This window comes from Muntiacus reevesi, chromosome 6 (assembly GCF_963930625.1).
Source record: "Muntiacus reevesi chromosome 6, mMunRee1.1, whole genome shotgun sequence".
NCBI lineage: Eukaryota > Metazoa > Chordata > Mammalia > Artiodactyla > Cervidae > Muntiacus > Muntiacus reevesi.
In genome coordinates, this window is record NC_089254.1 from 38,307,254 (window position 1) to 38,329,355 (window position 22,102).

The window sequence follows — 22,102 nt, forward strand, 5'->3', positions numbered from 1 at the left end:
CTCTTTTATTATATTAATAAGTCATTATTCCAGATGATAAACCGGGCCCCGGGGTGGAAAATGTAGATTGGGAAGAATTACAGGACTCACTTTCCTGCTTGAAACACCTATTTCATGAAGTTTAAATAAAACGTACTTTCTATGCATCATTTATCCAAAGTGTGTCAAGCCTAATGATTTTGAAAACAGTTGGACTTTGTCAATCAACAGGGATGACAAACAGACTTTAAAAAAGGAAATAGCCTACTGTTCTAACTAGAAGCTCTTCACTATTATTTTCTGTTAGTCTTACAGAAATTGCATTAACAGAGCAAAATCCTCCTGTGAATACCAAGAAGTTGTATTTCTCTTAGCTCTCTTTAGATAAAAAGACAATTTTAAATAATATTTAAATAAAATTTCATATTAAAAGCCATCCTAAACAGTAAAAGTATATAATGAAGTTACTTTAAAAGAAAGGCATTATTTTAAAATTTCATCAAAAAAGAAGGCCTTAAACTTTTGGGGAGAAAAGACCCGCATGTTAAAATCCCAATCCTACAGGGAAGATAAAAATCTTCAGGTTAAGCCTGTTATCTGTCAGACCGATCAGATGAATAAATGCCTCTAACTCAGCCTTGAAAGACAACAGCATAATAATAACAGGCAGAAATACATTTACTTCATTAGCTCATATTTAAACCAGTCCTCACACTGGGGCTGTTTGTGCTCTTGCTTCTAGGCATGTGTTAGATTCTCATTTGCTAGCTGTGCAATACAACTGGAAAGGAACCCAAAGCAATATTTTACCTTGAGCATTGCTTTCTTTTTCCAGGATATTTTTATAGAAAAATTTATTTAAAAATTAATAAGTTATAGAAGTCTTTAGTTATACTGGGATTGTTTTTCCAAATATCAATTAGGATAAAGTAGAAATGGCCTGTGTAATCTCATTATGATTTATGCTTTTCTTTTAAAAAGAATAAAGATTTTAGATAATTTTTAAAGATGATTCCCTTATCACTGTGACATTTTATCTTTGTTATACTAATAAAAAGGTAATATAAAGGCTAGTTTAATAATTATTTTGATTGTGAATATCTATTTTATTGTATTTAAGCTGCTTTGATACATTTCCTTCTCAGCCTTAATTCTCACAAATACACACATGTACACACGTACACAAATACCCTCCAGTGTGACAATTCAGAAATAGCCCACCAACACAGAGGTTCAGATGCTATTTTAAACAGCCTATCTTAAATGCACTGAAAGGATAATTAAATTATATAAAAAATGAACATTGTTAGAGTAAGATATTTCAGAAAAAATACGTGTAAAATTGATACCTAAGCTGATACTGAACTTATTTGGATTACTATTTAATCAGTAGTCTAATGACATCTACATTCTTTGTCTTTGGAGAGGAAAATGTCACACTTTCCCATAGCAGCCCAAAAAATCAAATTTGCATTCCCAGAGGCAGCTGTTAGCTGTTTAATACTGTGCACAACAGTTCCTGATACAGGAAACCCAGAGCCAAGTAAAATCTGCAATCATGTCTGTATTTTGAGCAAAACGTTCACCTTGAACAACAAGGCAGAAAACTGCTGCTCCCATTTCTCAGTAATGCATGTTGGGGTTTTCATTTTTAAAAGATTATGTATATGCAGTATTTTTAAGGGATGCTTTTATATGAGCATATACCTTACCTCTGTAAGTCTACTAGAACACTGACCGATGTAGCAGAATGAAAGCTCAAACTCTCAGTATGGTAAGTCAGCTTAGGCACAGTGCTTTGCAAACTTTTTACCTGGAAGATCTCTTAGAACTTGGATCAGACAGACTACAGTGACTTGCGATGTACTACCACTAGCTATATTGACTGGGGATCAGGAGTTAACTAACAGTTTATTCTTACTTTATTAATCAAAAAATGGAGAAAACTAAATATGAGAATCATAATAAGGACTAACTGAGGTGGACTGTGTGCAGCTCTTGACAGTGGCCTGACTATGAGGCAACGAAGTGCTTCCCTTCCCCTGGAGTCATTGTCCCTTTCTCCCTTCTGCTCTGGTTACTGGAGATCACACAGCACCATCAGACAAGCATTTGACTTTTTTTTTGGTCCTTTCTCTGCATTTGCTAGAATGTTGACTCATGGAATGAGAGACCCTTGTCTGTTTATTGCACTGCTGAAGCCCCAGGAGCACAGAGCAGGCTCATAGCTGGTAATCAGTTGAATGACTGGATGCACATGATTGTCATAACCACAATAATATTTTTGAAAGAAATGAGAATGGCCAGAAACAAGAGGTTATTATACTATTTGTTCATACCACAGATAAACAATGCTTTGAGATGAAGGGCATATGCTATGGAAGTAAATGGACCTAACTCAGATTTTGGAATTCATCCCTTCCTACAGTGTGTGACTTGTTGCCACTGGAAATAGCTCCCTCTCAGAGTTGTTGCAGAGGTGAGAGTAGTGATGTGATGGGCTCAGTGCAGTCCTTGACATAGATAGTGTTTGTTTAATAAATAATTGGCATGGTGATCATTTTCTGTTAAGCAAATTTTTATTTTAGGGAATTCATTAAGGTAATATGGACAAGTAAAAAATATTGAATATTATAAAAAGGTGTAAAATGAGAGAAGTCTCACTCAAGCATCAATTTTGTTCCTCAAAAGTGGCCAACATTAGGTATGTCACCACCACCTAGGAATTTTATAAATTTTAAACTTACATGTATATATAAACTTGTAAGTATACTCTTCTGTATGTTATAAACTTATAAGCATAAACACACAGCATAGAGTCATCATTTTACTGATTTCTAAGTATAAACTTAAATATAACATACACACACACACACACACGGACTAAACCATATACTGAATCACACTTTCTACAACTTGTCTCTTTAATATCAAGGGACTTGGAGATATTTTCATATCACTGATAGTGTTAATTCTCTGTTTTCTTTCTCAATTATTGAAAAAATAGTCCTAAGAATGTACCATTGCCTTTTAAATGACCAATATCATATGTAATAGAACTTTTGATTTTTCTTTTTCCATTCTGTTACACCTTTCTTCCCTGGCGGCTCAGAGTAAAGAATCTGCCTGCCTATGCAGGAGACATAGGAGACACGGATTCAATCCCTGTGTCAGGAAGGTCCCCTGGAGGAGGAAATAGCAACCCAATCCAGTGTTCTTGGATGGAGAATCCCATGGACAGAAGTGCCTGGCAGACTACAGTCCATGGGGTTACAAAGAGTTGGACACGACTGAACATGCACATACACACATAATGGAAAAACCTGAACTTTTTGGCTAACCAAATTGTTCTTTGATATTACAAAAACAATGCTAAAAATGTATGTACATACATAATTTTGTTTACTGTGCTAGGACACTAGTAACTAGCAGAAAGTGAAATTTCTAGGTGAAAAGTATGTACTTGTTTTGGCAGTGGGAGTTTTACCAAATTTCTGTTCACACATGAATACAGCAATATGTGAAAAGGCCCATCTTCATACATCTGTCTGGAGAAGGCAATGGCACCCCAATCCAGTACTCTTGCCTGGAAAATCTCATGGACGGAGGAGCCTGGTGGGCTGTAGTCCATGTAGTTGCACAGAGAAGGACATGACTGAACAACTTCCCTTTCACTTTTCACTTTCATGCATTGGAGAAGGAAATGGCAACCCACTCGTCTTCTTGCCTGGAGAATCCCAGGGACGGCGGAGCCTGGTGGGCTGCCATCTATGGGATCGCACAGAGTCGGACACGACTGAAGTGACTTAGCAGCAGCAGCATACATCAGTCACACTGGCTCATACTAAACTTTGTTTATAATAAATACTTATTTTATTGCTAAATATTTGAGTGAAGTTTCACCTATTGTCTAAAACATATTAGTATTTATATTTTTAAACATTTGTGATATCTTTTCCTTATTAGCTAGTAAGGAAAAACCAGTCTTCTGACATTAGATAATTAAAAAAAATTTTTTTTGGATTAAACTTTATTGAATTTTTAAATTACTGATAATTCCATTTTTATGCCTTTAACTTTCACAGTAATTCCCTTTTAAGTATTATGTCACACTTTGAAATGCTTTCTCCAAAAATAGAAAAAATAATAAACTTTAATCTAGCATTTCTATGGTTTCAAAAATCCTTTAGAATATACTTCTAGATTAACTGATTCATGGAATGTAACACTTATGAAGTAAAAGAGGAAGAGTGAAGTACATTGAGTAATTATAAATGTTGCAACATATCTGAGAAGCATACAGTGAATGAATAATAAAAGAGGAATTGCATGGCATGGCCCAAGTTCTGACCACAGCCCTATTAATAATAGTAACAATAATAGGTTTGTGAATGAGCAGCCCACAGTCATATTTCTCATTTCCTTTCTTGTCAAAGAGAGTAACTACAGAACCTACCTACAGCTTCAAGCTGACAATCAAGTCATATGGCAGATTTGTAAAGTTTTATACAGATTCTATGTAGTAGATAAAAACTTTTAATTGACCCTCTTTTTTTTTTTTAACAGTTCAGCAAATGAAAAGAATTTTAGTATCATATGCATTGCAATTCTAGATTGTATGGTTAAGCAAAGACCTATAAATTATGATGATGATGCAATAACAGACTTAACGTGTATTGAGGGCTTATCTACCAGTTGTTGAAATAAATGTCTCATTTATGTTATCTCATTGACCTGTCATACAACCTTGCTATATTTTTAGACAACTAGTTGAGATCATATAGCTCTTATGTGCCATAATAATTAAAACCCAGATAGACTAACTAAAGAGCCTATAGTCTTTTCTGAAAGAAAAATGTATATATATATATACACATATATATGTGTGTGTGTGTGTGTGTATATATATATGAGTTCTTGATCAATACCTAATTTGCATATTCTTTTCAGCACATTTGTTCAAGCTGAATAACAATTTTATATAGCCTAATGAAAGAAAATGATATCTATCTAAGTACAATAAACAAGGAATGAACAGTGAAAGTATTCTGTAATTAAGTTAACACAATTATTTTGAAATTAACTAAAAAAATAAAGTTCATTCTGAAGACCTGTAACACATAATACTGCACAGATACACTGTAAAGTATCTTAAAACTTTAGTTACCGGTGTAAAACCATAAGGCAAAATTATATTTATCACTTTAATCCTTGGGGTAACTAACCATGGAGATTTACACACACACATATTTATGCACATGTATAGCACACATGATTATGTGTGCTACATAAATAGATATCTATTTTTCCAATTGCTGCCCTGGTCATTATGGAAGTATTAAACCAATGACAGGTTCTATCTGTTTTATATGGTGAGGTGGGGCTTCACATACAGGAATGAAATACACATGTACATAATTTAAAGAGACTATTACATGCATAAGACATAGATATGATAATGCCAGTGAAAGCTTAAGAGATTAAAATGGAAGTTTTTAATATCACTTTTAAAGGAAAATTTCAAAGGACATCATTAAGGATATGCAGAATATCTGGGTCATTGAAGTTTAGCCTTAAGCTACATCATCTAATGAATCAAAGCACATGATCAAAGCATTGACAAGCCTACTGCGTTCATGATGTAAACTTTCCCCTGTGTTTCCTGGAAACCGGAACACCTCTCTATATCTGGATAGTCCTCATATGGGCAGGGCCATATCAATATGTAAATTCCACAGGCCTAAGAATGTTGGCAGACCTAATGTTTACTTGAACTGTTTGCAAAGCTGACTTAACTCTCTGAGGAGGTGGAGAAATGTCAACATTTAAACAATACTAAGAAACTTAAGAAAGTGTTAAGATTTGCATAGTTGTCAGTACAATTTGTGTTCATACAGTGGAAGGGAAATAATTAGGAGGGAACAACAGAAATCTTCAAGTAAGAGGATAGCTTGGCCTTAAAGCGTGGTGTTATGAAATAGTAGGGGGAAAAATCAGTAATCAGTAACAAAATATAGGATTTAGTTAAACAGTGCCAAAAAAGATTGAAAAAATTATGTGAGCAATTAATTTGTAATTTCAGTGGCAGAAATACTAAATTCATTGAATTGAGGGTACAACAAAGTTTTCTTTTGAGAAGTGTCATCTATGTTATAAATAGTCCCTGTAGGGTCTTAAAAAGGAAATAAAATAATTTTAAGAAGAGTTATGGGGTCACACAGAGTCGGACACGACTGAAGTGACTTAGCAGTAGCAGTAGTAGAGAATCAATTTACATGTTCACATTGGCTGATGGCTTGATCAAAATGATATGCTTTAAAATGCTAAAGGGTTTTTTTTTTCCACTCTTTTTAAATACCAGCAGAAAAAAGAAGTTGAAGAGCATGATGCATGTTTAAAACCAGGAAAGAAATCAGATGGATAATGAGAACAGTAATTTTGTTCCATTTACTAAAAAGGAGACATACTAACCATACTCTAGTCCATCTTTTAAACAATTTTGCTGATGTCTGTGCCAACTGATAATCTGTTAAATTTGGAGATATATAACACTTGGGTGTCAGATTCCTGAAAGAGTTAAACTCATATACATGCATACACACGTGTATGCATACACACACACACATTTTCCAGGGACAGGGAAGCATAATCAAATTCCTTTTTAAAGCTGAGAAAATACGTTCTAAGCAGCACATCATTTAATAATAATTTTTAGAAATCATCACACAGAAAATAGTACATTTCTAATGCCTTTCTTTTTCTGTTTGCTTGAAATGGAAAAGTTTGATCCTTCTGCCCTGACACTTCTAAAAAACATTTTGTACAAACCTTGCATTTGAGTGGCACAGCAGTATTAAACAGTCTATCAAACCCTAAAGTGAAAGTGTTAATTGCTCAGTCATGTCTAACTCTTTGTGACCCCTAGACTGTAGCCTGCCAGACTCCTCCACCATGGGATTCTCCAGGCAAGAATACTGAAGTGGGTTGCCATTCCCTTCTCCAGGGGTTCTTACCAACCCAGGGATTGAACCCAGGTCTCCAGAGTTGCAGGCAGATTCTTTACCATCTGAGTCACCAAGGAAGCCCATCAAACTCTATAGTCAAATCAAATCACCATTTTCTCAGATTTGTTCTCAGAGACTTAAGGAGATCTGCTTGTGGTAAAGCCTGAGTTTTCTGTTTTTCAAAAGGCCAAAGAGTTTAAGTTAGAGTCTACTTCTCAAATAAACTTCTTCGGAGAACTTGAACTGTATTAAGATTTCTAAGAATCCATAAGTATTCAAAGTTGGAACATCTTGCTCTAATTGTATTTTTCATTTTGAACAAAGCCTCATATAATAATTTGTAAAAACAAACCAATTCTTGTAACATACATGCACACCCAAATATAGAGTGTATATCTATCTAATATATGTAATAAAACTTCTGGAAGCAAATATTTTCCTGGAAATGTTATAAATCATTTAAAATTCTTTCTATATATCTTATTTTCATGACTTTATTCTGTAAATCATAAACATTAAAACCTAAACAGAATAAAAATGGAAGACTAGTACTGTTTAATGCATAAAATAGATTTCATAAAAATTCAGAATTCTAAATTAGCAGAACCCTGCAATTGTCCTGCATGTTTCTCTGTGACACATTTGGTTAGCTGCTTAAATGAAGCAAATGACAAATAGTCAGGGGTAGAGTAACACTTTCCCTTTAGTATCTGCACAAAATTTAGTACATTTTAAGTAAAAGAGAAGTTCAACTTACCTATTTAACTTCATTTTAGCACTCACGTGTTAGTAGCCACTTTAAAGTTTGCTTCAAATGAGGGGGCATTGACAGTGGTCTGGATAAAGGAATTTACCTTAGGTTAAGTAAAAAGAGATCTTCCAGTTCTTACGTAGGTTTAGGTAACATCAGCCTTGTCTTTATGAAAGTGTCTGTCATCCTCAGTGTTCTCCAAAAGGCAACCAAGGACTCAAATAATGCATCCTCTTACAGATTCCCGAACGTCACTTTGTTAGGAGGTTGTGATTTAAGTAAACAGCAAGTTACGGAATCTGAATTGCTGTGGAATGTCACCCTCAAATGACTCTACTGGCCCTGCTAGTTCTGCACTGCTTGGTACATGTAGCCTCAGAGATTGTTCTAACAACTGTTTTCCTGGCTTTAAGGGCATTCAGTTGTGGTGTTTAGTAAGCAAACTCTGCTACACCACAATGTCTCCTGTTCACGGATAAAGATAAAAATGTGAATCGAGATCCTGTGGTATCCCAGTGTGTTTCAGTGTATTCTGTAATATTCCTTTCATTAATGAGACACACAAAAATTCCTATTCAGAGTGAATACAGTGGGATTATCATTGTTTTCCAATCTGTGTATACAAGGTTTGGAGCACCGTCCTCCAAGTAGTCCAAGGACTAAAAACATTTTCTGGACAGGTTCCAAGACTGCTGCAAGCCTGTTTTTCCTCTCATTTTCTGCAACCCCTCAGGGAAAACTGGATAATCACAGTAGGTTGTAGAAAAGAAGACTACAGTGAAGGTAATATTTGGAGGTGAAAAAAGCACATGAAAACATGGAAACCATACCATTTCATGCAACTCGAAATTAAAAACCACTAAATGTTTTCCATGTTATAAAGAAGCCTGTCCCCAAATACTATTTTTATAAGTTTCAGGATAGACTTTTCTCCTCCATAAGCTTCCCAGTTTTCATTTTTTTTCCTTTATTCTTCCTTGGTTACTTTACGTTTATCTATCCTAGTTGATTTTTATTTGACATCTCATTTTTTATCTAATAGTTTTTCAAAATTCAGTGTGATTTTAGGTATGCAAGTTTGGAGTTGCATGCAAATTAACTTACTACAATTATACTTGTAAAATCACAGCTATTCCTAAATGACCAGAAACCATAAATTCATTTGGCCCTTCCCACCTTGCATTGATACACTCACATTACCCACTTAACTGGTAGTTTGGTTGTGAAAGACATCCATTCTCCAGGGGTAGTTCAGTACACAATCACAGATTTCCATATATTACCCAAACATTTTGCTTATAACTGAACCATATTCTGCCACCTATTCTTTTAATCTCACATTACCATCCTGTTGGAGTAGGAAATGGCAACCCACTGCAGTTTTCCTGCCTGGGAAATGCCGTGGACAGAGGAGCCTGGCGGGCTGCAGTCCCTGGGGTCGCAGAGTCGGACACGACTGTGCACACATGCCTTACCATCCCGTATAGTAGAAAATATTTAAATTCTTTAAACTATGAAACTAAAATAAAACAAAGATTAAACTGAATTTGTGCCGTTTACTGACATTTTTTTGGCTCGTTTGCCATGTCACGTAGGTTAGGGAAAAAAATACTGTGGTGATTTTCTTTGTAAGTCTTTTGGTGCAAACTAATTATGGGGAAAACCTTTTCTTTTTGGGATAAAATATTCCACCATTGAAAATGTCATCCCATCAGACAATCTTCATCCAATATTACGTGACTAAACTTAAAATTGAAAATAGACAACATAGTTTTTTTAAAATTCCAATGCATATGTGTTGAGATATGTTTCAGGGAACTGGCTTTGGTTTTTAAAGATGAAACATAAGGAGTAAATATAACTAAATTCAGCCTTTTTGATTAAATCATAACCTTTAAGGGATATTTCCAAATGTTTAAGAATTTCCCAGAGGAAAGGAAGATCATAATGTTTCTTCAAGAACTTATCCTAGCCTAACAGGTCGTTAGCATATCCTATGTAGTTAGAAGTAAATTGTGTTCCAGAAACCATGAGCAACTGACTTCGCTTTCAGAAATGACTCACAATACTGAGTTCAGAAGAAAAGATTCAAAAGTTTCCTCCATATTTTGTTTTATAAAACATGTATTATCATGGTACTAACCTATTTCCACGGGGTCGCAAAGAGTTGGACATGACTGAGCGACTGAACTGAACTGAACATGACATTGCCTCTAAAAATGTCAATGTCCTATTTAATATTTTTTTATTAAATCCCTATTTAATTGTTGTAAGTTAAAGCATTATAAGAACTTCAGTGTTATAAAAACATACATCTCAGAACTCACAAAAACTATGCTCTTTTTTTTCAGTATGGGTAGGAATGATCTTTTCACTATTATCTCTCCCAATCTTCTTATGTATTTGTAATAAGGAAACATGTACGAATGCTGCCAGGAACCATCTTAGAACTTCAAGGAAGGTCAACTAGGGTGAAAGACAACACCCAAATAACAGGCAAGAGCAGATAAGTTCAGAAGAACCCACAGTTTGATCCAACTGTGCCCAGAGAGTGCCAACTCTGAAGTTTTCAATTAAGCTGGACCCCAAATCCCTGAATTGATACAATGGTTTGAGTTGAAAACACTCAAACTCATATCCTGAGGTTCTATGTAAAATGTGAACTGTAGATCACACACATTTTAAATAACTAAACATCTAACCAAAATTCTCGCTCATTAACTATCATCAAGAAATGTGATTTAATCAATAGGTCCCTAAAAAAAAAAGGAAATAAACAGTCCCTACAACATGGTTTTGTATACCATGTGCAACAAGCAGAGATCTTAATGTTAACCACATACAAAAAGTCACGTGACTATATTTATTCATCTTTATATCTCCAGAATGCTTTAATGCCCTACTCATACAAAGTATAACAAAAAAGCTCAATTCATTATATACTCATTTATGACTTCCAAGGGAGAAGATCACAGTGGAACTCTCCATAATATATTCACTGAGACCTGTGCTGGTAACATTTACTTTTATATGCCAGATTTTAAAATAGTTCCTGACACATAATAGGTATTCAGATACTCATCAAATAAACGCTGAAAAACCTGTACTACAAGTATCACAACATACATTAAAGAGACATGGGTGTGTTAAATACTTTGGCAGAAGAATATATTTACTTTTCCAAGCTGTCCAACATAAAATTTAAAAGAACTGGTTATCTGAATTAAACAGTCTGGCTTTTCCACATTGGAAAATATTTATTCTCAAGGAGGGCTACTTCTATTGGTCCACAGATATGTATTGAGTAACTGCAGTACAAGGACAAATGACATACCACTACACGATAAGCTTTTCTCAAATATTTTAAATGGTCAGATGTACCAATTATGTTTATATCTTCATTGCCAGGAATATACATATTTATTAAAGTGAAGATTTCAAAAATTTATGAAAATAATTCAATCATAGGCCAAAAATAATGATTAAATATAGATCATTTCTTGTATTGGGTTTTTTGCCCATCAAAATTCTAAGTCTCCTGAATATTATACTCTACCATCTAATTTTACATGCCAATCTACCATCTCTTTATAAGCTAACATGTGATCCCTTGCTAATAGTTTGATCCCTTTGGGTTATTTAGTGCATTTGTACTGGACTGCTCACTTATTTTGTTAAAAAATAGGCCTTTATCCGGTTGCACAAATGCACCTCTGTTGAGGGTGCCAGGGTAGCCCAGTCATTGGACCCTTAAACAAGGACCCCTGAGAATTGGCTTTTCTGTTCTGATGGCAATTAATTTACTGAAAATAGCCCAATTTTTGTCTTCCTACTTGTTTCCATCTGTGAGATGAGATCTATCATCATTAGCATGGGCACTCCCCAATTAAACTGACATGCTAGAGGGGTCAAAGATTTTATCAACTGCACAGTTCTGTAGAAATGAAGTGTAAAGGAAAACTGAAGATAGCAAATGCATCCTTATCCCATAAAAACCTAAGTCGCACTGACTCTTTCATTCTCAAGAGAATTTTTAATATGACAAACTCTTATTAAATATCAAAACAAAATGCATAAATGCCAAAACCCAGGAGAAAAGGACAGTAACTAAAACCTTATAGGACTCTAGTCTCAGGAGAGGCTGCTGGGTCTACCTGTGCTGTTGGCTGTGATAAACATGAGAGTGGGAATCAATAGGGAGATAAGATAAATACAATTCCTACATATGAAGAGATAGAGAAGGTTGCTGTTGTTGAACAACAATGTAAAAAACTGATAAACTGAAGATACTATTAAAATCTCAAAACATGCCTTAAATCAAAGGGGGCAAATAGTTGAAAATATACTACAAAAAGCAAATACTTAGGCTAACGATGAGATTACATTCCCCAGTCTTTTCCATTATTGGAAAAATGTGCTTTTCAAATAAATTAACTTTCTAATACATTTGTGTATACAAATTACACAGCATATTACTTAAGGCTTAAGATTTTAAAGAGAAATAATGTAGTAAATAATTTTAAAGAAATATATTTATATGTGAAAAGGGGGTTTATGATGTAAGAATATCATTAAAATGCACTACATATACATGTATGGATAAATTTATGGATTTATAAATATTAATGAAGTCATTTATAGAGCCTTTTTATTATCACATAGATTATACACTGTACTAGCCTAACTTTCCCATGCTTCTAATTTAGTGCAAATCTTACATATATATAATCAAATTTAGGCAATGGGATAATAACCAGGTGACATAACAAACTTCAAGTAACTAAAATTACATAGTGAGCTTAAGCTTAATTTCCTTGTAGTTGCTAGCTATTATAAGTTCTTCTTTTCAAAATTTGGTGAACTGTAGTAGCATTTAGCTTGATTGTGTGAATAATAAACAGTCATGTGATGGAAGAGCTGATCAGAATATTTATCCTAGAAAAATATGAATATTTGGCAAAATGCCAGGTAAGTTAGTTTTGCGTTCACTGATAAATTGGGTTGCTATAGCAAGCCCATAGTCACTGGGTTTCTAAGCAACCTGACTCCACAGACTTGAGATACTTAGGAGTCCACTGATCTTTCATCATCCTTAAGGGGAAAATCTGAGAAACTGTGGTACCAATCTCAGTGGGAGTTTCCCCAATTATCCAGTAGAGCACTGACCCTTATACAACATCCCCTGTATTGACAGATTTAATTTATTAAATAATGATATTCATACTAGAGAATTAATTGATTACCCAAAGTGTTAAGTGGATGAAATTAGGAACAGGAAATGATCAATACCTAGTTTGTTGTGGGCAAACAAATGTGTGTTGAATGAATAAACAAGAATTCAACACATAATACAACCCTCCAAAGTGATTTACATAAGGCTGGCATTCATAAAGCCCTTAACTTTATATATATATATAAATATATCTGTTTAGTAGCATTCCTATAAAGCATGCATCTCAGTTTTTTTGTTTTGTAATCATTTACATTTAGGTAACATACATAATTGTAAGTCTGCAATTATTTGTGAGTTTAATTCAAAATATTTAATTATGGATTGTCTGGAATACTTATTTAACAATATTAACTACTAAAATGTCAGTTAGAATTGTATCCCTGTAAGATGCAAGCAAAGTTGTGAATTGTCGTTTGAATGAGCTTTTATTAACATTTCCTGTCCTTTTCTATGTTAAATACTTTCTTTAGTCTGCTGCCTTGACACAGCACTCACTGAGGCAAACCATTGCATCCAATTTTAATTTACAGTTTCCAGCTATTTAAGATAATCACAATGAAATAAAATTAAGGTGAGCCAATACTGTCTGTTCCTACAAAACACTGTATCATAATATAGGCTGAAATAAAATGTCATTAATAGAAAAAATTTTTTGTGACCAATAAAATGATTAAGTCTGGAATCTGTACAATTTTACCTAATTCTTATACCTGGTTTTCTCTGCCTCCCATTGTCATTTTATGTAGCTTGTTCTTGCCATGAAAAACCTCATAAGAATGATTTGCAAAGAGAAAACTGGCTTTAATTTAATGGCAAATTTTATAATGTCAGTGCTTATATGCTGTTAGCTATTGTATTAAGATTCAGTAACCCGAGTCAGGTGTGCAGTATGATGACTGAGTTTCCCTAACTTGAGGATAAAATAAAATTGCAAAGTCACCTGTCTAGCAAGTCACAGTAACCCCTAGTGGACTAGATCCATTCCAGGAATGTCCCAGTACAAAGTGCCCGTGACCTCTGCTGGTTGGTGGTGTTCAGTGGCCAGGTCGTGTCCGACTCTGCTACCCCATGGCCCGCAGCAGGCTTCCCTGTGCAAGACTTCCCTGTCTATGGGGGAGGATAGATTCTTCTTTCTCCAAGACGGGAAAGAACTGCTCTGCCTTACAATCTTAATATGAGAGTCCCAAACGTATACAATGCTACTCATAGTGATATACAGTACTACTCATCATAATTGCCTCTTCAGGTAAAAGTGGCCGTCTATAATTTAAGTCTTCCTGGGCATGTATTTTCTTTAGAATAAAAGATAGCTTTTGATCTTTTAATATATTGCTCTACTAAGATATTCCTCCATTGTAGCATGTATACAAGCATAGGTGTGTTGGAAGGTTTAGACAATTTCAAATATTTTTGAATGTCCTCTTATCACCTAATATTTAGTTATTACTGACAACATAGTAGCAAAATTACAAAAGCTGACCAACTCCTTCTATTTTCTTTTAGATACAATTTCTTATCTAAAAGCTTGGGACAGGCTTCCTTAATGTCTGTACTACCTCATATACTCTATTCTCTAGGAGAAGAGAAAAAATGCAATACAACTTAAACTGGACAAGAACAATGCAAAAATCATATCAGAGTAAGAGACTTTAGTACTACAGGCACTGGTTTTGAGTCCTACTTTGTTAGGTTAGATAACTTCACAGTGATAATATAGGTGTAATTACCAGTTGGAAGTCCGATGAAAAAGTGCAAGGCCACCAGTGTCAACGCACTTTCGGAATGCTGGTTGGAGGACAACGAAATTAACACTGATGACTCTTGTTGTTTCTGCCTCAAGTGCTGGGTCAAATCTCCGCTGTACATCAGTCAGCCCCACCTCCAAGTATCCAAGAATGGCTGTGGAATTTTGATTGACACTCCAGTGAGGCAGTGGGATTCCTAAACCAAAGTAAACCCTGCAGCTTGTGTTTGCCAAGCTCTCTAGCTTGAAAATGAGCTTCTCTTCTCTTGGTTCTTTCCTTAAAAAAGAAACAATTACTCTGCGATGCTTAAAGGAACACAGAAGCAACTCCCTCTCCAGAGATATCCCTACTTATTTTCTCATAGCAATTCCCTTGACTGCTTTCATCCTTTGTCTTTGTGTAGGACTTTATCGTCTTCCTAGGAACCACAAGACAACGTTGCACAGTGGCCTTCAGGATAAGAAACAAGGCATCAGTGAATATTCTAGTTTGTGGAAAGCTGGAGATGATAGCAGCATTGGGCAGGGCTTTGCAAAATGGACAGGCTCAAGTTTTTGCTAGTTATGACATTCTTCTGCCATGTAAGATTAGCAATGTTTGGTGACTATGCTATTATATATGCAACTCATAAGAATGAAGAAACTAAGATAAATATATTCTAAAAGCAAATCAAGCCATTACAGTATATGCTAAATTAGACAAAAATATATGATTTTCCTGATAGTACTTAAGGCATTAATTCTCTAAGGATTAAAGTTGATGACATGTATCCTCATACACACACCCACACACATACTTAATGAAAATCTGTTATGTGTCCAGTGTGTTCTTAGAATCCTGTCATCAAGAAGAAGAAAGCCTGATCCTTCCAGTGAGATTTTCTGTAATGTACTTCAAAACCTTGCAAATAAAATGCAATGATGGAGTATTGAATACTTTTAATCTAAGTGGACAGCTAACCTAGTTGAGAATATTCACTGTAGAACTGTTTACTTAGCATGTAATCAAAATATGTATTTTAGTTGCCTTTTCTCCTAAAATCTGGAAATTTTCACAATAAATATAACAGAGAGGTTTTCACTGGTGAAATTAATGGTTTCAAAGATTTATGAACTGACCAGAAAAATTACTGGCTAAATCTCTATCCTTATATCACAGGCTATAAAAACCCAACAAGTTCATTGTCTAGCTCTTGATTTCAGGGCATTCCTGGCTGCCTGACTGGGATTGGACAGTTAGCTGAATTCTATAGTTAGCATGTTGTGTGCGCCCCTGTTGAAACTTCCAGGTGAGAACTATTGGGACACTTAAAAGGACAGAGAGTGGGTACTTCACAAATCCCATGGAGCAGGTTGGGGAACCTTGCTACTTAACTGCTACTTTACTGCTTCTGTTAGAAGCCGATACTGAGAGGGCTTTCTTTGTACATCTTTTGAGAAAGATCTGTAGTTCTCCCCACTGTTATTTATTGAAAGCTACCAAGATAACCCCGTAACAGTGTGTGCCCAGATTGGCTTGGATAGTTCAGCAACACTTACCTTAAGGAGCTCATATTCTAGAGATGCAGTTTAGACACGGAGGACAGTTACACATAAGGATTCTCGAGGAGACAACCACAAGGCTCTGGGCTCACGGGACATCCACATTTACTCCGTTATAAATAGCTGTGACTCTTAGTTCAAAGACCTTTCACCCACTTCCATGTATGACACGTTTTTTCTCTCTTGCTCGTGACTTTATATTACAAAATGTGAAGGAATTTTAAGAATCATCTAATCTTAATCATTTAACAGATAAAGTTTCAGGGATCTGAGGAAATGCTCATCTTACATTGCCCTAAGAGGAATTAAAAAAACTAAGCCCCTCAACTAAAATATTGCTCTCTTTTCCTCCTGATGTTTCTTTTTATTATTTTTATTTTTTGTATTTTACATATCTTCTCCCAGGATCAGACCTGATATTTGCTAGTGTATTACTTTAATATTTTTTGTATGCCGTTATACTTTCAGAAGTGCTAGTCAATTTAATATTAATTTCCTGGGTAATTGGAATAGTTTACACCTCTTTGATTCCCATATATTGTACCCTGTTACTAGAATAAGGTTAGTTTTTTCTAAATTATTTGGGTTCCAGTGCTCTTGCCTTTTTATTTTATTTTAAATATGCTTTTAAAATTATCTAAATTAAATTATTAAATATAAAAACAGAATACTATTTATTCCTCTTTATAAGGACAACTTGAAAAGTTCTAGGAAAGGATAAGGGGGAGGACAAGTATTTTTTGACATATTATTATGGATCAGTTGTCAGGCTAAATACTTCCATGTTATTATTTAAATCTATAGAAAATTCTGTAATTGGGTATGGTTAACCTACATTCCTACAGAGACAATTGACAGAGAAAATTAGAAAAATTAGATGAATACTAAGATTTCCAGCATTTGCATGAAACGGATCACCTTTGGTTTATGCATCCAGGTGACAAGTAATATCAAAGATTAGTCAGAAGACATAAGGATGCGTGATCATGAAAGGCATTTTTTGTCCTTACCTAAACCCTTCCCTTGTGTCAGTGTAAATCTCTCAGCAGATGCATTGTGCTAGGCTACTTGACGTTTCAGAATTATTATTTTCATATACAAATTATAGTTAAAAACTCATTGGTTCACAGAATTACTTAATTTAAGAAACTATTCCTCCTTGGCACCAGATATTCCTGGGTCCAGAAATTGTGAAAATAAAACTCTAGCTTCATGGAGTGGCAGACACATAGAAAAATTATTATGAAATCATACAATAGATGGTCTAATGGAAGGTTTATGGTGCCGTGGGAAAACCTACAAAGGGGGTAGCTTTGAGAAGGTGAAGCTCCATAGAGAACCTAACACTGTCGCTTCTTCCTCAAGCCTGAGTCAGACCAGTCACCAAGTACTGACTAACACAAAGAGCACGTTGTCTGACATAAAGGCAGAGAATATTTCTCCATCTTTCGTAAGATATGGCAGTTTCTGCCAGAAGATAGTGACTTCAAGGGAAAAAATATGAAAAGCTTCTGTGGCAACAAACATATAAGATTAAAAAAATTAAATCAAATTAATTGAGTGTCCACTTTTTCTAGGCACTGTTAGGGAACAATGTGTAGTTTCACTTTAGAATTTAAAAGAAATTTTTATTAAACTGCAAAAAGTTACTTCTGTTACACAAGAACTAGAAATTCTGCTTCAAAGCACAAAAATTTTTACTTAATATTGAGAAAAGAAAACCATACTGGATGTCTTTTACAAGTATTTTGTTATGTTACTATTCGGTGCTATTAGATTTTAAAAAGCTCATTTAAATTTATCTAAGTTTATAAGATATATATATATATATCTTTGGAAGGATTTCAATGATTTTTAAAATGAATATTACTCAGACTAAGTATCGAGGGGAAAGTGTTTAAGATACAGATTTCTTATTGCATAAGGAATATAAATTTTAAAAAATATATTAGAGATTAAAGAGATTAAAAAAATCTCTTACCAGATTCCAAGGGAACATTTCATGAACAGATGGGCACAATAAAGGACAGAAACAGCAAGGACCTAACAGAAGCAGAAGAGATTAAGAAGAAGTGCCAAAAATACACAGAAGAACTGTACAAAAACTTTCTAATGACCCGGATAATCACAATGGTGTGGTCACTCACCTAGAGCCGGACATCCTGGAGTGTGAAGTTGAGCGGGCCTTAAGAAGAATCACTACAAACAAAGCTAGAGAAGGTGATAGAATTCCAGCTGAATTATTTCAAATCCTAAAAGATGATGCTATTAAAGTGCTGTACTCAATATGCCAGCAAATCTGCAGAACTCAGCAGTGGCCACAGGACTGGAAAAGTTCAATTTTTATTCCAGTTCCAAAGAAAGGCAATACCAAAGAATGTTCAAATTACTGTATAATTGCACTCATTTCACATGCTAGCAAGATTATGCTCAAAATCCTTCAAGCTAGACTTCAGCAGTACGTCAGTCAAGAACTTCTAGATGTACAAGCTGGGTTTAGAAGAGGCAGAGGAACCAGAGATCAAAATGCCAACATCTGCTGAATCACAGAAAAAGTAGGGAATTCCAAAAAATACCATCTGCTTCATTGATTAAAGTTTTAGACTGTGGATGACAACAAAGTGTGGAAAATTCTTAAAGGGATGGGAATACCTGACCACCTGACCTGCCTCCTGAGAAACCTGTATGCAGGACAAGAAGCGACAGTTAGTACTGGACATGGAACAATGAACTGGTTAAAATTGGCAAAGGAGTACGTCAAGGCTGTATATAATCACCCTGCTTATTTAACACATATGCAGAGTACATCATGTGAAATGCTGGGCTGGATAAATCACAGATCGAATTGAGATTGCCAGGAGATTATCAACAACCTCAGATATGCAGATGATACCACTCTAATGGCAGAAAGTGAAGAGGAACTAAAGAGCTTCTTCATGAAGGTGAAAAAGGTGAGTGAAAAAGCTGGCTTAAAACTCAACTCTTTAAAAACTAAGATCATGGCATTTGGTCACATCATGTCAAATCGATGAGGAAAAAGTGGAAACAGTGACAGATTTTATTTTCTTGGACTCCTAAATCACGCCAGTCGGTGACTGCAGCCATGAAATTAAAAGATGCTTGCTCCTTGGATAAAAACCTGTGACAAACCTAGACAGTGTATTAAAACGCAGCATCGCTTTACCGATGTAGGTCCATATAGTCAAAGCTATGGTTTTTTCAGTAGTCAGGTATGGATGTGAGAGTTGGACCATGAAGAAGGCTGAGTGCCAACAAATTGATGCTTTCAAACTGTGGTGTTAGAGAAGACTCTAGAGGGTCCCTTGGGCAGCAAAGAGATCAACCTAGTCAATCCTAAAGGGTATCAACCTTGAATATTAATTGGAAGGACTGATGCTAAAGCTGAAGCTCCAGTACTTTGGCCACGTGATTCGAAGAGCCTCACTGGAAAAGCCCCTTATGCTGGGAAAGATTGAGGACAGGAGGAGAAGGGGGTGACAGAGGATAAGATGGTTGGATGGCATCACTGATTCAATGGACATGAGTTTGGGCAAACTCAGGTAAATAGTGAAGGACAGGAAAGCCTGGCATGCTGCAGTTCATGGGGTCACAGAGAGTCAGATACGACTTAGCAACTGAACAACAACAAGTGTCTCTTACTACAGGTAAAGCATATCACCTTACTGGGAATGTTAGGGGTTAGAGAAAGCAAACATTTATATTCACGGCTATGGAAATAAGAAACCTGAAGTTGTATAAATGCTAACTCGTAATGAGACAGAAACACCAATGCATTTTTAAAAAGTAGTAAACATGGGGAGAATTTATTTCCATTTGAAAGCACAGAGGAAAAATATTTTGAAATAAAACTTTCTTGGTTCAATTATTTTTACCATAAAACATTCTTAAAATATGAATAGTCTATATTGTAGCATTATGTCATAGAAGTTAACTTTTTAGAAATATGGATTTCCCTCTAATCTCTTTTGTTCCTCTCACTTTAAAAGTTTTTTCATACTCCAATACCAAAAAAAAAAAGAAAAACAAACCTGGGCCTAATACATCAGAGGACCCAGAATATTTAAATTAAAAGTCATATTCAGCAGTTTCCTTACTTCATGATTTCTCAGTCTTACTATTCTCATAACACAGCTCCAAGAGAAGGTCCTGGTATGCCTTATTTCCCAAACTTATTTGACCATGTGTCACTTTATTAACATCTACTGGAACAGTGTTTCATAAAGACATTTGGGCAAGTGCTGAATTAAATTAGAAGGACAAGTAAAAATTTCTATGAAAAAGCAAAAGGGAGTGTATCGGTGGTATATCTGACTTGAAAGGTTAAGTCTACAACTTAAATTATATTACAGTCTTTGGTAGGGCTTCCCAAGTGGCACTGGTGGTAAAGAAACTGCCTGCCAATGCAGGAGACATAGAGACAGGGGTTCAATTCCTGGGTCGGGAAGATCCCCTGGAGTAGGAAATGGCAACCCACTCCAGTATTCTTGCCTGGAGAATCCCACAGACAGAGGAGCCTGGCAGGCTACAGTCCATGGGGCCGTACAGAGTCAGACACTAGTGAAGCAACTTAGCACACACACATAATCTTTTGTGACCTGTATTTTTTATCTTTGTAAACAGGAAGAATGAAGAAGAGAGTACAGGAAAGAAAGAGAGACAGAGAGACTTGAGATGGGGAAAGGGGCAGTCCTTTGGGCTGCAGGAAAAACGGAATTCAGACTGCCCTGGGTCTGGCAAGCAAATAAGTTGATAACTATTGACTTCTTGTGAAGCCCAAATATAGCAATTGTCCACATAGGGGGTTTGTCTTGTAAAAACTTGCTTAGCTTGACATCTATTGATCAATTGGCTCTGGTCAGACAAGTCAGGGTCCTTGATGGTTGGTTGGGTCTGTTCTTTTTTCGTGCTCTGGGACACATGTTGATAGTCTGGGTTCTGCAGAGGAACTTTGGGACAGAGAGTGAGTGGGTAAGGTTGCAGACTGTGGAGACAAGTTGTTGGGTTGATAGTGAGTATCCCGAATGGTCTTGAACCTGTTGCTTGACCTCTCTGTGTTTCAGTTTCCTCCTCTAAAAGATGAGGACGATAATAATATTTATCTCGTAATACCATAGGGATCAAATAAGGTGAAATATATGCACTTATTACAACAACTAGTTGTGATCACTAGTATCATTGATAATGGTAATAAAGAGGCTATCTCTGTGAAAAAAGATTTTCTTCTTCACAATCTCAGGTCATTCATTTTAAAATCTACTCTACTGATGCCAGACAGTTACAATGCTTTCTGATCATATCCAACTCTAAGCTGTACTGAGCTTACCAGACCCAGAGGCAGTATGAGGGCAGCACGTTCTTTCTCTGTGTAACCCTCCCTCTGGCCTCTGTCCGGCAGTGTGTCCTGGACTCCTTCTCTCTTCTCTGTTGCTCAACTGAATTTAGGCAATAAGCAGCAGAGTCCTCACAGACTTAGAAAATGAACTCGTGGTTGTTGGGGGGAAGGGATAGTTAAGGACTTTGGGAAGGCCATGTACACACTGCTGTATTTAAAGTGGATAACCAACAAAAACCTATTGCATAGTGCATGAAACTCATGCTCAATGTCATGTGCTAGCCTGAATGGGAGTGGGGTTTGGAGGAGAATGGATATGCTCAGTCACTCAGTCGTGTCTGACTCTTTGTGACCCCAAGGACAGTAGCCTGCCAGGCTCCTCTATCCATGGGATTCTCCAGGCAAAAACACTGGAGTGGGTTGCCATTTCCTTCTCCAGGGAGAATGAATACATGTATATATATGGCTGAATCCCTTCACTGCTCACTTGAAACTT

At 35.7% G+C, this 22,102-nt stretch overlaps 1 protein-coding gene across 7 annotated transcripts in view; it reads right to left on the reverse strand.

Annotated features, from left to right (window-relative positions):
• The window catches only part of LOC136170448 (platelet glycoprotein 4), a 208,676-nt gene that overhangs the window by 48,255 nt on the left and 138,319 nt on the right, over positions 1 to 22,102 (reverse strand). The window contains exons 1-3 of one of the 7 annotated variants that reach the window (XM_065938621.1): positions 16,251 to 16,374; positions 14,695 to 14,866; positions 7,741 to 7,819 (exon numbers count right to left, since the gene is read on the reverse strand). The exons of 2 other annotated variants lie outside the window; for them this stretch is intronic. The gene's annotated coding sequence lies outside the window, so the exon portion shown is untranslated. Of the gene's footprint in view, positions 1 to 7,740; positions 8,013 to 14,694; positions 14,867 to 16,250; positions 16,385 to 22,102 lie in introns of those variants that run through there. 4 more of the 7 variants (XM_065938619.1, XM_065938623.1, XM_065938625.1 and 1 more) reach the window with 4 other exon arrangements.